Genomic DNA, 16658 nt, shown 5'->3' with positions numbered 1-16658 from the left:
AACAGCATTAGTGTACAACGCGACAAATACTCACATCAAATGTTAACGCAGAGGAACGAGACACATCAGTTCAGTGAGTTCACAAAAGTTAATTATTTGCATGTGCTTTAAAGCCATGCCAGTTAAACATGTCATTCACTGCTGATGCGCTGTTCTAACATGCGATATACTGAGCGCAAACACCCGACGCGCACATGCACTAAAAAAGCCTGTCTAACAGCGCCTGGTTACTGGACTAAGTTATCTTTCGAGTCTTATTTCGCTAATACTCTCAAATACACACAAGGTTACACACAAATACATAAGGAAAGTTGGTCATGTCTAAACTGAAAGTAAACCAAGGAAATTGAGAGAAATCTGTTTGTCAAATGCGTGTATAGAGGCGTCGCGTACAGGTCTTAAAGAGACAGTCGCCCAAATAATAAACATGCAGCCGCTTGTCCTTAAAGGGATCGTTCACCCAAAAATAAAAATTCTGTCATCATTTATTCACTGTAATGTTGTTCCAAACCTATATTAATTTATTTCTTGTGCTGAACACAAAAGAAGATATTTTGAAGAATGTGGGTAACCAGACGGTTGCTGGTCCCCATTGACTTCTATAGCAAAAAAATATACTATGGAAATCACCGGGGTACATCAACTGTTTGGTTACCCACATTCTTCCAAATAACTTCAACAGAAGAAAGAAACTTATTCAGGTTTAAAACAACTTGAGAGAGTAAATGATGACAATTAAAATTTTTGGGAGAACTATCTATTTAATGTTAATAAAACAACAAAATCGGTATATTTTCCTGCTTTTTTGTCCTTAGCCAATCACATGCCTGATTCTTCTGGATGTGTAATAAATCGGTCAGCATCAGCCCGCCCCTTTTTCCTAATATGGTGTCTGTGTATATCAAACAACGCTCTAGAATCTTTGCTGTGTATGTTCAAGCAACTCACTCGTCTCGCACGTTGAGCTGGAAATGTTTTACAGATGGTCTTGAAGTGGTAAGTGGGCAAAGCAACAAATCGGCATTGAATTAGTTATCGGATGATATTAAAAGATAGTGGGATTATTTGTGGTTGACCTGGAAATTTTAACTTGATCAAAAAGTTATGGATTTGATATTAGCTGCGAATTCAGAGCATTAACTTAAGTTGTGTCAGTGTAACGTTATCGATAGCTAGCCTAGTCTAACCGTCAGAAAACAATTGCCTCTGATTGTGCCCCCCCAGAATTTTGGCTTGCATGACGCCCCTGATTGCAGTTCCGCTTTATATAGACCACAAATGTATGATTCATATGTAAAAAGGAACGATTTAAAAGCATGATATGTCTCCTTTAACACGATGTTTAAAGGCATGAATAAATCACTCACCGTATTTTCCGGACTATAAGTCGCACTTTTTTTCATACCTTGGCTGGTCCTGCGACTTATAGTCAGGTGCGACTTATATATCAAAATTACCAAGATTTACTCGTCACAGGATCGCTGACGGCCCCAGATTATTATTTGCGAGTTTTTGATGTATTTGTGGTATGACGTGAATGCATCATTTGCCGAAATTGGGGGTGACATTACCGTCTACAGCCACGAGAGAGCGCTCTATGCGCTCTAGACTACAGCTAGTTTTACCGCTGAAAAAATTAACTGAAAACAACTGATATTAACTGAAATATTAGACTGAACATCCAATAAAATTCAAACAAAATGCCCCCAAAAAGAAAATCATATTCTGCAGATTACAAACTGCAGGTAATAAAATATGCAGCCGAAAACGGTAATCGAGCAGCAGAAAGAAAGTTTGGAGTGAATGAGAAACTTGTGAGGGACTGGCGAAAAGCAGAGGTTACTCTAACTGAAATGAAGAAAACAAAGAAAGCTAATCGCGGGCTGAAAGCAAGATGGCCAGAGCTGGAGGAACGAGTCCACAGATGGGTGCTTGAACAACGCGCTGCCGGGAGAGGCTTGTCAACGGTGCAGTTGCGTCTCCACGCCCTGGTAGTTGCTAAGGAGATGAATATAAGTGACTTTGAAGGCGGACCTTCTTGGTGTTACCGCTTCATGCAACGCAACCGCCTCTCTATCAGGGCATGGACAACGTTGTGTCAGAAACTGCCAGCAGACTTCCAAGCTAAGATCGACAGTTTCCGTGAGTTTGTTGAAAAGCAGGTAACTGAACACGACGTGTCACCGGATCATATAATCAACATGGACGAGGTCCCCCTCACATTTGACATCCCCATGGGCCGAAGTGTCGCAGAGAAAGGGCAGAAAAGTGTGATATAGTGACAACTGGTCATGAGAAATCACTCTTCACAGTGGTGCTGGCATGTTGTGGAGATGGATCGAAATTACAACCGATGGTCATTTTCAAACGGAAAACCATGCCCAAAGACGAATTTCCCCCCACAGTTGTCGTGGCCGTGAATGAGAAAGGGTGGATGAATCAAGAAATGATGAACATTTGGCTTACAAAGTGCTACACTAAGCGTCCTGATGGCTTCTTTAAAACACGCAAAGCCCTGCTTGTGATGGACAGTATGCGAGCGCACATAACGCCACAATTCAAAGATAAAATAAAAACTTGCAATTCCATACCTGTCATCATCCCTGGAGGCTTAACCAAAGTACTCCACCCACTCGACATCTCGGTGAACCGGAGCTTTAAGGCAGTCTTGCGTCACCTGTGGGAGGGACAGCCCCGCAGAAGAGGAGACGGCGCTTCATCTTCCTCCGGAAATAGCGGAGTTGTTCAGAAGCGACACGGAGGATGAAGAATTCAACGGGTTCAGTGATGTGGAATAAGATGGCGGGAGCTTGGCGAAATTGCTTTACCGATAACTGTTGGACTCGCTGTCTTGTTATGTTATTTTATTTAATTTTATCTTATTCAGCCTCTCAGGTATGTTCTTTACGCTATTGTGTAGCTAACTGTTGATGTGCTACGTTAACAACATAAGTTACCGGACACATATTCAGCCTGTTGTTCTTTGTGCTATTGTGTGTAGCTGAATAACTTAAATGCCTTCTGTTTTAATGAATTCAAGTCTGTTTAAATAACTTTTTCTTGGTCTTGGATTTTGTTAAATAAATTTCTAAATAAATGCGACTTATAGTCCAGTGCGACTTATATATGTTTTTTTCCTCGTCATGACGCATTTTTGGGCTGATGCGACTTAAACTCCGGAGCGACTTATAGTCCGGAAAATACGGTACAACACTTTCTGCATCCCCTAATCTAAAGTGTAAACTATTCATCACTTGTAAATGTGTTACACATCATCGCAAATCTGAGATGGTAATGCAGATGCAGGCTATTGATTTGAAACAGAGTGACCATTGCTGTGTTAATATAGATGGGGCCACTGTATTCAATATTATTTCGGAGAACAGTGTTTACTGTCAGGGTTACATCATCCAGATCCCCATCTCCGCCCACTCGTTCCCTTTCACCCAACCAGACTTTTCCCCGTTCATTATCCCCTGAGTACTAATCACCGTCACCTGTGTCCCATCAACCATATGGACTATAAAACACTCACCTTCACTGCAGTCACTTGTCTGGTCTCGTCATTCCATGGCTCACAGACTTCCCGATCACTTACCTTCTACTTACCGTCGCTTCACTCATCTTGTATCAACCCATCCGTACCAGCCATCGCCACGCCACCTGCAAGAGAGGGAAAGAAAGAGAGAGACTTAAAACCACAGCTAAGCTTCATTGAACTTTCTATGTTACTTCTTCTCACCTGTTATCTCCGACCGCAATCCTTCTGCAAAATAAACACTGATAACTTACCATCTTGTCTGATTCCTCTGTGATCCGTGACAGAAGACCAGACCACAGAAAGGAGTAATTATGCAGAATCAGTCGGATTTAGAAGAGGATTCCTCAGCGGCTAATCCTCCGGTCGCCGCGGCACTCTTTCCACCACCTCCACTTCCGCAACCTCCCGCTGCTTCGTTCACTGCCTCTGCGAGTCCCATGGCCCGGCCAGCGCCCTACTCTGGTGAGGCGGAGAACTGCAGTGGGTTTCTTCTCCAGGTATCCTTGTATATCTCCATGAATGAGCATCAGTTCCGTAGTGATACCGCCCGGGTGGCTTTCATTATCTCACTGTTATCTGGTCAAGCACTTCGATGGGCACAGTCATTGTGGGATTCAGATGCCCCGGTGGTCAAATCCTTCTCAAGTTTTAAACAGCACTTTAAAGAGGTTTTTGGGCAAACAATATCAGAACTGTCCATTCACGCCCAACTCTATAACCTCCGTCAAGGAAATTCTTCAGTGAGTTCGTATACGCTTCAGTTCCGCACACTAGCCGCAGCTAGCGGCTGGAATGAAACCGCCCTGATCACCGCCTTTCGTCATGGTTTGAATTCCAACGTCTGCCAGCTGTTGGTGGTGTATGAGGACAGCATGGGGTTAGAGAATCTGATCCAGCAGACAATCCGTACAGCCCAGCGTCTCACCGCTTGTGATAGGTTTGTACCCACTCTAAGTTCTCCGCCTCCGGTGCCTTCAGTCACTCCTCCAGCACCAGTTCCAATGGAAGTAGACTCCACCCACTCTAACTCTTCGTATCGGCTGTTTACACTCTGAGGAAATTTCTCTTATGGTGCTGGAGGAGTCCACCGCGGATATCATCCTGGGACGTCCTTGGTTAGTACAACATCAGCTGGTACTCCACTGGGGAACTGGAGAGGTACTCCGTTGGGGAGAAGATTGCCATAGATCCTGCCTCAGTTCCATCCAGAAGGTTCATTCTTCGTCCCGTTCCAAGTCACCCGCGGGGGAAACTAGAGTTCCTGTCTGTTCTACTTCGGTGGAAAGCCCTGAAGTCCAAGTTCAAGGCGAAATCCCAGTGGAGTACCAGGCGTTCCAGGACGTATTCAGTAAGGAACTGGCAACCAAACTACCTCCACACCGGCCATGGGACTGCGCCATCGACTTGCTACCCGGAGCCACCCTTCGCAAAGGTCGTATATATCCTCTGTCCATCCCGGAACAGAAGGCCATGGAGGAGTATGTGAAGGAAGCTTTACATCAGCAGTTTATTCGACCATCTACCTCCCCTGCCGCTTCGAGCTTCTTCTTTGTGGCCAAAAAGGACGGAGGCTTGCGGCCCTGTATCGATTACCGTCATCTTAACTCTCAGACTGTCAAATTCAGCTATCCCCTTCCTCTGGTACCTGCCGCCCTGGAACAGCTGCGTGGTGCACGCATTTTCTCCAAACTGGACCTTAGAAGTGCGTATAATCTGATCCGAATCCGGCATGGAGATGAGTGGAAAACTGCCTTTGGGACCCCCTCGGGCCACTACGAGTATCAGGTCATGCCTTTCGGACTGTCCAACGCTCCTGCCGTCTTCCAAGGTCATATGAATGAAGTCCTTCGAGAGTTCCTCAACCGTTTTGTAATCGTCTACATTGATGATATACTCATATACTCTTCTTCTATGTCTGAGCACCATCAACATGTCATCCAGGTCCTCGAGAAGCTGAGAGCACACAGGTTATATCTGAAGCTGGAGAAGTGCGAATTTCACACCTCTACCGTTCACTTCCTGGGTTATGTCATCAACCAACAGGGCATCCAAATGGACCAGAGGAAGGTGGAAACTATCCAGAACTGGCCACAACCCTCCTCCGTAAAGGAACTGCAACGATTCCTGGGGTTCGCGAACTTCTATAGACGATTCATCCGGAACTACAGTCATATCAGTGCTCCCCTCACTTCTTCCCTCAAGGGACGGCCCAAGTCTCTGTCCCTATCTCCCTCCGCAGTACAGGCCTTCCAGCGTTTAAAGGAAACTTTCATCACTGCTCCCATCCTCATTCATCCAAACCCGGACCTTCCGTTTGTGGTAGATGTAGATGCCTCATCTACTGGAGTAGGAGCAGTTCTCTCTCAGCGGCAGGGTGAGCCACCCAAACTCCTTCCATGCGCCTTCTTCTCCAAGAAATTAGCCCCGGCGGAGCGGAACTATGACGTCGGTAACCGAGAGCTGCTGGCCATCAAACTGGCCCTTGAGGAGTGGAGGCACTGGCTGGAGGGAGCTAACCATCAATTCACAGTAATCACCGATCATCGCAACTTGGAGTACTTAAGGGAGGCTAAAAGACTGAACCCTAGACAAGCCCGCTGGGCTCTATTCTTCACACGCTTCAACTTTGTGGTGTCATATCGTCCCGGGAGTAAGAATTGCAAGGCTGATGCACTTTCACGACTCCATCACACCTCTGTTGAAGATCTTCATCCCGAACCTATCCTCCCTCCAGCCGTAATCCTCAGTCCAATCGTCTGGGAGGTTGACCAACAGATCGCCCAGGAACTGACACGTCAACCCGCTCCGCCGGGAGGTCCAGAAGGGCGTATTTTCGTACCTCCACATCTACGTACTCCCCTTCTGGACTCCGCTCACTCCCTTCCGGGCTCTGGAAATCCGGGTAGCAAGCGTACCCTCTCGCTCCTCAGTCAACGGTACTGGTGGCCGTCCATCTCCAGAGATGTCTCCAGGTTCATCCGTGGTTGTTCAGTCTGTGCCATCACCAACACCCCGAGGAGAGTCCCAGAAGGCAAGCTCGTGCCGTTACCTCTTCCCAGGCGACCATGGTCACACATTAGTGTCGATTTCATGACTGATCTACCCAATTCAGAAGGCTTTACCTGCGTATTCGTTGTTGTGGACAGGTTCTCTAAAGGTTGTAAGCTGATTCCCTTACCTGGTCTTCCCACTGCGTTACAAGCAGCTGAAGCTCTATTCCACAACGTCTTTAGGAACTTCGGCCTCCCAGAGGATATCGTCTCGGATCGGGGACCTCAGTTCATCTCAAGAGTATGGCAAGCCTTCTTCAAACTCCTCGGGGTCACCATCAGCCTTTCCTCAGGCTACCATCCGCAGACTAACGGCCAGACTGAGCGGAAGATTCAGGAGATTGGACGTTACCTGCGGACGTACTGCCATCAGTACCAGGACAGCTGGAACCGTTACCTCCCATGGGCTGAGTATGCCCAAAACTCTCTGCGGCAGAACACCACCGGGCTCACCCCCTTCCAGTGTATCCTTGGTTACCAGCCTCCACTCTTTCCTTGGTCGGGTGAGCCCTCAGAGGTTCCAGCTGTCGACTTCTGGTTCCATCAGAGCGAGGGGGTATGGGACTCAGCTCATGTGCATCTACAGCAGGCAGTACGGAGACACAAGGAACAAGCGGACCGTCACCGACTCGACACCCCTCAGTATCAGCCAGGTCAAAAGGTGTGGTTGTCGACTCGAGACATCCGTCTCCGTCTACCTTAACGTAAGCTGAGTCCTCGATTCATCGGACCATTCACCATCCAGAGGCAGTTGAACGAAGTGACCTACAGGCTCAATCTTCCCCCTCATTTCAGGATTGCTCCTTCATTCCATGTTTCCTTACTTAAACCCTTCACTGACCCTGTCACCCCTGTTCCCTCAGATAACCTTCCCACTGACGTACCTCCTCCCGTTCCCGTTGAAGAGGAGCCCATTTATCGAGTCCGCTCTATCATGGATTCTCGGCGGCGAGGTCCTCGGCTGGAGTACCTGGTGGACTGGGAGGACTACGGACCAGAGGAACGTTCCTGGGTCCTGCGAGATGACATCTTGGATCCAACGCTACTCACCCAGTTCCACAGTGATCATCCGGATCGTCCGGCTCCCAGGGGTCGTGGTCGACCTCGCCGCCGGCAGCGCCCGTCTCAGGCGTCAAGAGCCGCCTCGGGAGGGGGGGGGTACTGTCAGGGTTACATCATCCAGATCACCATCTCCGCCCACTCGTTCCCTTTCACCCAACCAGACTTTTCCCCGTTCATTATCCCCTGAGTACTAATCACCGTCACCTGTGTCCCATCAACCATATGGACTATAAAACACTCACCTTCACTGCAGTCACTTGTCTGGTCTCGTCATTCCATGGCTCACAGACTTCCCGATCACTTACCTTCTACTTACCGTCGCTTCACTCATCTTGGATCAACCCATCCGTACCAGCCATCGCCACGCCACCTGCAAGAGAGGGAAAGAAAGAGAGAGACTTAAAACCTCTGTTCCTCTGTGATCCGTGACATTTACCTAGACAGTTTTCTCCAGGTTGAGTATTTACTCTGCTGCCCGGCACTCGGCGAGATGGTGGAGCTGAAGGAATGGATACAAGGAGAGGGGAATATATTTAGCACTAAGAATGTTAACCATATCTCTGATATTAATATTATGATTTGTTATTTCAATGTTAAGAGATTATTCCTTACTCTGCCGGTGCAATTGGCTTGGCATTGAGGCTTCAACTGATATACCAGATAAGTTGGAAGGTCGTGGCATCCTCAGAGATGCAAAGCCACCCTTTTCTGGCTCTTCTTCACTCTCATCAGAGTCCCCAAAACAATGGCTGTTAAGTAACCATTATGGTTATTGCAATCCCAAAATTGCCTAATATAGATATGGTACAAGCATCTCTGGTCTATTTTTGAATGCTACTGGAAACAACCTTCCTATTACTGTAGAAACATAACAAAAACAAGACAGAACACACTTACACTGGCTTCTTGAATCTTTTTGAAGCTCACCCTCCTGCTCTGCCTCCGACTGTAGCTCAGAGGTGTTGCAGCCGGTCTCATATTGAGTCATAAGCCTAATGGCGTCTTTGTAGTTGTCTAAAGTTGAATATGTTAAAATGAACATGAGTTTCAAACTAGCTGTAGAGCTGCAGAGAATATTACTATTATTGATGATGATGATGATGGTTATAATAATTATTATTATTATCATCTTTATTTAACAAGGTTGGTCTCATTGAGAACACAAAATATCTCTTACAAGAGAGTCCTGGCCAAGAATAGCATCAGTAGATATAAATGGAATATTTTAAACAATGCAAGGCAAAGATAATTTCATGTGCATTTTCAGAACATAGAAATAATACGTTATTTCAAGTAGAAGGAGAAGCAACCATGAAATTATTTTTAAACAAGAATTTTATGAATTGGCATACCACAAGTTCTGACGACCTTAACATCATATCTTGGCCAGTTTGGCTCATGCTTCTCCTCGTTAGCAGCGGCCCTTTTCACACGTTCAGTGCTCTTAAAGCTGGGCCAGTACACCATCCCGTCATCATACCAGTCAACTGGCACAACAGCAATGTCCTCGCTCGCTTGAAATTCAATTAGATGAAAAGGCATCCTTAATGTAGAAAGAAAGAAAAGGGGTATTTATTAATCATTAAAAAAGAAATAACATGGACTAACGCATGCACAAGTGTACAGTGTATAGAAATATGCAAGTAAGATGGGCTGAAAGTTAACTTGAATGGTGCCACAAGGTGGGAAGAAGTATAAGGAAGGAAAATGTACAGGTCATAATTGTTAGGTAGGACTTTAGCACAACCGTAAAGTAGGGTACTATTGCAATTTTTTGGCAGAATGTGTTGGGGTGTTGTTTCATAATCTCAAAAAAACCATTGCATAATGCTAATAATTTAGTGGACTATGTACAGTCCATGGTATTGAAAAAGGTGGGACATGTATTGCACGTTAAATTCAGCATAAAATTTCCCCTGGTATTTTGAGGGATAATATGTCATCTCATATTTAAAAAAAAAACACGTAAATTATGGATGTGTATGGAAAAATACCAACTTTGTGAAACACTTCACAAATTTCATCCAGAGTAATGGAAGTCATAGTCAGAAGTCAACTATATTATTAGAGTTTTTAACTTGAACTGATTGTTTAAACTGATTGATTGATTGAGAACTGATTTGTTTATTTTTTTCTTTGTTTTTTTCATTTAGCGGAGAAGGGGTATGGCATCCCTGTATGGCAAAGCAACACATTTCTGTCGCAGCGCTGACACCTCAACCGACTTCAGCTCGTCAGATGCATTATTTACAACAAATATGTTCATTCTGTCGGAGTTGAAGGGGTAGGTATAGAAGGGAGACTGCCGGGAAAATTCAGTGTAAATAGCGTACACACTATTATCATTTTGGATAATGTTTTTGATAAGGCAGACTTTATCCCCCACCAGAAAGTCCCCTTTTATTAATCCAAGATGGCGGCGCCAGTGTTTTTCCGTTTGTCTGCATAGTTTATTTGTGTCTGTATAGTGTTTTATTAGCTTAACGGGTTACCTGATTCGGAATAAATTTCTAGAAATTTCATCCTGGGTCTCAGAATTGTGCTAACACCTTGGTGATGATAAACATTGAACAATAATTTAGCCCATTTTAACAACGAAACGAGCTGGTCTGGCTACATCAACAACATGAAGCTACCGGTTTACCTGCTGCTCGCTTATGTGCTGAGCTCATCAACTGTGGACACTATGGGATCTGGATCTGGCGATGGATCATTTGTATTTTCCCAGATTATACTCCCCGAAAATCTGCAACTATGCTGTTTTCTGATATTGGTGGCTTTACATCAATCCACATGCCTTTGTCTGTCTTTTCTGACTATTCTACTGAGACCCTGCACAAGTATGATCTTCTTAGTTGGGCAGAAATACGGCAGTTCCAGTCCATCTCCTGCAGGCGTGACCATGGAGTCGACAACGCTCGCCCGAAAAGATCGGCAGGCTTTTGGATTATACTACTCCTGTTCCTATCAGGTAACATCCACCCCAACCCAGGCCCAGAACTGATTGAGCTTTTGAGCCCTGGCGATTTGAAAGATAGTAGTGGCTTGCGTTTCATTCACGTCAACGTGCGCAGCCTGATTAATAAAATCGATGCTATTCGTCTGTGTGCTAAACTGACAGAAAGTGACATAATTGTCTTGTCAGAGACATGGCTCAAACCATCAATCACGAACAATATGATTCACATTGATGGGTACAATCTCTTTAGGACGGATCGTGTGGGTAAATGAGGGGGAGTAGCCATATATGCTAAGGCATCATTGGAATGTTGTTCCATTGAAACAATAACAAAGCCAAAATTCTTAGAATTATGTGCCATCAAATTAAATCTCCCAAATGGCGCTTATTTAACTGTGGTAGGATGCTACCGCCCACCTTCGGCTGTAGCTGGAGCAACTACCCTACTGTCTGAGTTTTTGCATAAACTGTCCAACGAGTATATTGTCCTAGGAGACCTGAACTGGGACTGGCTATCGACTTTATCGGCGCTAAGAGACCTATGTGATGCGTTACGTTTGACGCAACTAATACAGTCACCTACACGTCTAAATCCAAAACGAATGGACAAGTCCACATTGATTGACGTCATTCTGACTAATGCTTCACATAAGTAGCCTACTCGGCTACTGGAGTTTTCTGTAATGATGTCAGTGATCACTGTATGGTTGTCTGTGTTAGAACCTGCAAATTAACTAAAACCAAGCCACGGTTTATATTTAAACGAAATTACAAACATTTTAATAAACAAGCTTTCCTTCATGAAATCTATCAGAGTGATTTAAACTCAGTATGTGATATAGATGAGGTTGAGCTGGCCTGGAACTATTTTAAAAAAACGTATTATCCATAGTTGACAAACATGCCCCTATTAGAAGATATAGGGTAAGGGGCAGAGATAATCCGTGGTTTAATGACTCTATTGCAACAGCTATTAGAGAACGGAATGAAGCATGGATCAAAGCAAAAAGAAATAATAATGATAAATGTTGGTTAAATTATAGGGTTTTAAGAAACAAATGCACAAGACTAATAAAAAGTACAAAAAGTGAATATTATCTGAATTTAATAAATGAAAACCTTAATGACCCCAAAATATGTTGGAAAGCAATTCAATCTTCTTCGGGTGACGTGCCACTGCCCACTATCCCTGAGGTTATAATAGCAAGCCAAGGTGAAGTAAGGGGTAAACAAAATATAGTAGATACTTTCAACAAGCACTTTATTAATGCAGGAATCATTACTCAGTCAACACTGCCAGTCAACCCCACAGATAGTGTAACCTCGATCAGGGGCGTCATGCAAGCCAAAATTCTGGGGGGGCACAATCAGAGGCAATTGTTTTCTGACGGTTAGACTAGGCTAGCTATCGATAACGTTACACTGACACAACTTAAGTTAATGCTCTGAATTCGCAGCTAATATCAAATCCATAACTTTTTGATCAAGTTAAAATTTCCAGGTCAACCACAAATAATCCCACTATCTTTTAATATCATCCGATAACTAATTAAATGCCGATTTGTTGCTTTGCCCACTTACCACTTCAAGACCATCTGTAAAACATTGCCAGCTCAACGTGCGAGACGAGTGAGTTGCTTGAACATACACAGCAAAGATTCTAGAGCGCTGTTTGATATACACAGACACCATATTAGGAAAAAGGGGCGGGCTGATGCTGACCGATTTATTACACATCCAGAAGAATCAGGCATGTGATTGGCTAAGGACAAAAAAGCAGGAAAATATACCGATTTTGTTGTTTTATTAACATTAAATAGATAGTTCTCCCAAAAATTTTAATTGTCATCATTTACTCTCTCAAGTTGTTTTAAACCTGAATAAGTTTCTTTCTTCTGTTGAAGTTATTTGGAAGAATGTGGCTAACCAAACAGTTGATGTACCCCGGTGATTTCCATAGTATATTTTTTTGCTATAGAAGTCAATGGGGACCAGCAACTGTCTGGTTACCCACATTCTTCAAAATATCTTCTTTTGTGTTCAGCACAAGAAATAAATTAATATAGGTTTGGAACAACATTACAGTGAATAAATGATGACAGAATTTTTATTTTTGGGTGAACGATCCCTTTAAGGACAAGCGGCTGCATGTTTATTATTTGGGCTACTGTCTCTTTAAGACCTGTACGCGACGCCTCTATACACGCATTTGACAAACAGATTTCTCTCAATTTCCTCGGTTTGCTTTCAGTTTAGACACAACCAACTTTCCTTATGTATTTGTGTGTAACCTTGTGTGTATTTGAGAGTATTAGCGAAATAAGACTCGAAAGATAACTTAGTCCAGTAACCAGGCGCTGTTAGACAGGCTTTTTTAGTGAATGTGCGCGTCGGGTGTTTGCGCTCAGTATATCGCATGTTAGAACAGCGCATCAGCAGTGAATGACATGTTTAACCGGCAAGGCTTTAAAGCACATGCAAATAATTAACTTTTGTGAACTCACTGAACTGATGTGTCCCGTTCCTCTGCGTTAACATTTGATGTGAGTATTTGTCGCGTTGTACACTAATGCTGTTGAGACGGAGGCGCCAGAACTGCAACTGATAGAATGCACGATATACATATTTCTACAAAAGCAGTCAGCTTGTTTGGAGCAAGGATCATAGCGCAAATTTGAACTATATCGATATATGCGATATGGTCTAATTCCATATCACATTTAAAAATATATAGATATATTTTTTATATCGATGTATCGGCCAGCCCTACTGGTGGCCTAACGGCGATGTTCTTGTCAACTGACAACGATACCACTGTAGCGCGAGAGCGACTGAGGTAAGAAATTGAGCAGGTGAACAAGTTGAACGCAAATACGTCCTTGATACTTGGAAAGGAAGGAAAAAATCTGTACGCACGTCAGCCTGTTATGTCCTCATATCCACTCCTTTTCACTCCGGCAGACCCCCCCCCCCCCCTTTATTTTTTTTATAGATCTGCATGATTCACGTAGGTCACATTTTCAGGTCCGAAAATCCGGATTAATCCGGAAAAATCACATACCTGAGAATACATTTGAGTCTTTATAGGCTCTGGTAATTATGGAGCATAATAGGAATTAAGTTGTGACAAAAAAATTATCAGGGAGGAAAAATCTGAGGGGGCACGTGCCCCCCATTCACTTTGAATGGGCATGACGCCACTGACCTCGATCACAAACTTGTCTAATGTAAGTTTGAATAATTTTAATTTTACTCCTGTAACTGTCTCTGAAGTACGAAAGGCATTGTTAGGCCTGGACTGTAAAAAGTCTGCTGGCCCAGACCAGATTGAGCCATATTTACTCAAAACTGCTGCAAATTTGATTGCTGATCCTATCTCTGTTATTAAAAGGTACCCTAATGCGAGGTGCAGCAATCAACAGTCTTTAATTAACATTCAACTGTCCTTAGCAACAGACATTAGTTCAAGGGGAAAAACTGGAGAAATCAGGATCGGCCACTCGGCTCTAAACGAGAACAGAAATCCCCTCCTCTGGACTGCAAATAGTGCGGAAGCGGTCGGTGACTGTCGAATCAGAGAACCCTCGAGCCTCCAGTGAAGAGAGTCGACGCCAGCTATAGGTCTATGGCGAGGTGGAGGATCTCAGCGTCCAGAACTGAACAGAATTCAGAGAGCAGATAACACAGTAATACTTGCAGGTAATTGAGCATCACCACACTCCAAGACAGGACAAGACAGGACACGGATGAATAGAGTGAGCGTATAGCATGAGCTTATACATCGAATAATCTGACAAAGAGCCAAGGACAGGAAGAGCTAGAAGAAGAAGCAATCAGGGGAAAATTAGGAAACAGCTGGTGAAAGCCAGCGCAGAGAATGAGGAGAGTGGGATCAGCTGAAGGAGATGAGATAATGAGGACGTGAATGCGAGAAGGTGCGTAAATGTGTGTGTGAGTGTATGTGAACAGCTGAAGGAGATGAGATAATGAGGACGTGAATGCGAGTAGAGGTGCGTAAATGTGTGTATGAGTGTATGTGAATGAGCACAAGAGGGAGACAGAGAAAGATAGAAGAGCCAGGATCATGACAATCTCCTCCATTTTTAATCTCAGTCTATACAGTGGTTCTATCCTTAAGTCATGGAAATCTGCATTTGTTCTCCCACTATTAAAAAGTGGAGATTCAGCGGTCTTAGACAATTATCGGCCAATCTCCAGACTATCTGTCTTGGCTAAACTGTTTGAGTCTCTTATAAATGAGCAACTAAAATATTTTTTAACTGACAACTGTATTTTAAGTTCCACTCAGTCTGGTTTCCGGCTGTCAGGATTCAGGCTCGGAGACAGAGGTAAGTGATAAACATAAATGTATCTTTATTTAACTCAAAGGTAAGTATGCAGGGTTTCGGGAGTTCAACGGTGATCTCGAAGAGGATATATGTGGCAGGAATGCATCCAGGTGAGTGAATCCTCTTCTTAAGGAATAACGTGGCGGGGAACACAGATCAATAACTTGAGTTTTTCTCTCTTTTCAGATCGTTCGTGGATAGGCGTGATTCAGGAAGGATTCCAGGTGAGTAGATCCTTTGAAGTGCACTTGACAATGAGCTCACCAGTTCAGTGATACTTTCCCTTTCTCTTGCAGCTCATCCAGTTGGAAACGGGACTCGTGGCGGATTCCAGGAAACGGAGAACATGAGTCATGGAGCGGATCCTGGGAACATCAGAACAAGGACAACAAGGTTAGTTTCTTTCAGGTAAGTATACTTTACGTCCGTTGCTGAAGGATGGCTCAGAGTGAGACAAGGGGTGACTGGTAAGGGTCGTTCCTGTTGGAGGCTTGACAATGACTGGGAGTGAATCGGGTGCTTTTGTGCTGGCTGGGAAGTGAGTGCTGAGTGGAAACAGGTGCAGGTGATCAGTAATCTGGGGACAGTGATCTTTGCGTGGTGACATGTGAGGGATCTGATTGGCTCCTGACACCGGCAAGGACACAGTACAATTACGGCTGTAACCGCTGTTACAAATGATATTGTAAAAGCTTTAGATGACAAAAAGTCTTGTGCTGCTTTATTCATTGACTTAAATAAAGCATTTGACTCCGTAGACCATCATCTTCTTCTGCAAAGATTGCAAAACATAGGTTTTAGTAGCACTGTGCTAAATTGGTTTTCTAATTACCTGAGTGGTAGAACTCATTGTGTGGCATTAGATAACTGTACCTCATCCTTACTAGAGGTAAAAATGGGTGTTCCCCAAGGATCAGTTCTGGGTCTTATTTTATTTTCTATTTATATAAATAATTTAGGTATGGATCTGAATCAAACAAAGGCTAATTTTTACGCAGATGATACAATTTTGTATACCTCTGCTACGTCATTGAAGGAAGCAATTCATTATTTACAGTCTGCCTTTAGTCAGGTACAAAAATCCTTGGTAGGATTAAAGTTGGTATTAAATGCTAAAAAAACGAAATCAATGGTTTTTACACGTTCAAATTCTTTTTATTGTTTTTTCTATTTTAACACAAAGTGGTACTCCAATAGAGAGAGTGAATTCTTACAAATACCTAGGTATTTGGTTTGATGATAAATTGTCCTTTGGGGTCCATATTGAGAGCCTTTTAAAAAAACGTAGACCAAAGGTAGGTTTTTATTTTAGATTAAAGAAGTGCTATCCTTATTCAGCAAGAAAAAAGGTTGGTGCAGAGCACATTCTTATCAGTTTTGGATTATGGTGACCAAATTTATATGCACTCTACTTCATTTTTGTTAAAAACACGTCTCAGGTTACGTATGTAACCCTGGTTCCCTGATAGGGAACGAGACGCTGCGTTTGAGACGCGGTAGGAACCCCATACTCACTACGCCATAGTGACAAATGCCCGTTCTGTGTGAAGTCCTGCGCACACTAAGAAGCAAGCAACCTCGACCCAGGAGTGGAGAGGTCAAGGTCATAAAACCTGACAAATGTAAGCGGAGAGGACCATCCTCCCGCATTACACACGTCAAGAAGGGAAACTCCCGAAATCAAGGCCATAGAGGCC

At 43.8% G+C, this 16658-nt stretch overlaps 1 protein-coding gene and 1 long non-coding RNA gene across 3 annotated transcripts in view; both read right to left on the bottom strand.

Moving 5' to 3' along the window:
• The window catches only part of LOC143733204 (protein NLRC3-like), a 261767-nt gene that overhangs the window by 104159 nt on the left and 140950 nt on the right, over positions 1-16658 (bottom strand). The gene's annotated exons all lie outside the window — the stretch shown is intronic.
• LOC143733392 (uncharacterized) lies at positions 8090-9258 on the bottom strand. Its single transcript, XR_013201340.1, has 4 exons — positions 9006-9258; positions 8551-8667; positions 8266-8402; positions 8090-8152 (listed from the first exon to the last, which is right to left on the bottom strand). It is a non-coding gene; the product is annotated as an uncharacterized LOC143733392 (long non-coding RNA).

Source organism: Siphateles boraxobius, unplaced genomic scaffold (assembly GCF_051911475.1).
Source record: "Siphateles boraxobius isolate OS27281-9 unplaced genomic scaffold, OSU_SipBor_1 125, whole genome shotgun sequence".
Lineage (NCBI taxonomy): Eukaryota > Metazoa > Chordata > Actinopteri > Cypriniformes > Leuciscidae > Siphateles > Siphateles boraxobius.
Note: the sequence above shows the minus strand (reverse complement) of the source record. Positions and strands in the feature narration are given on the sequence as shown.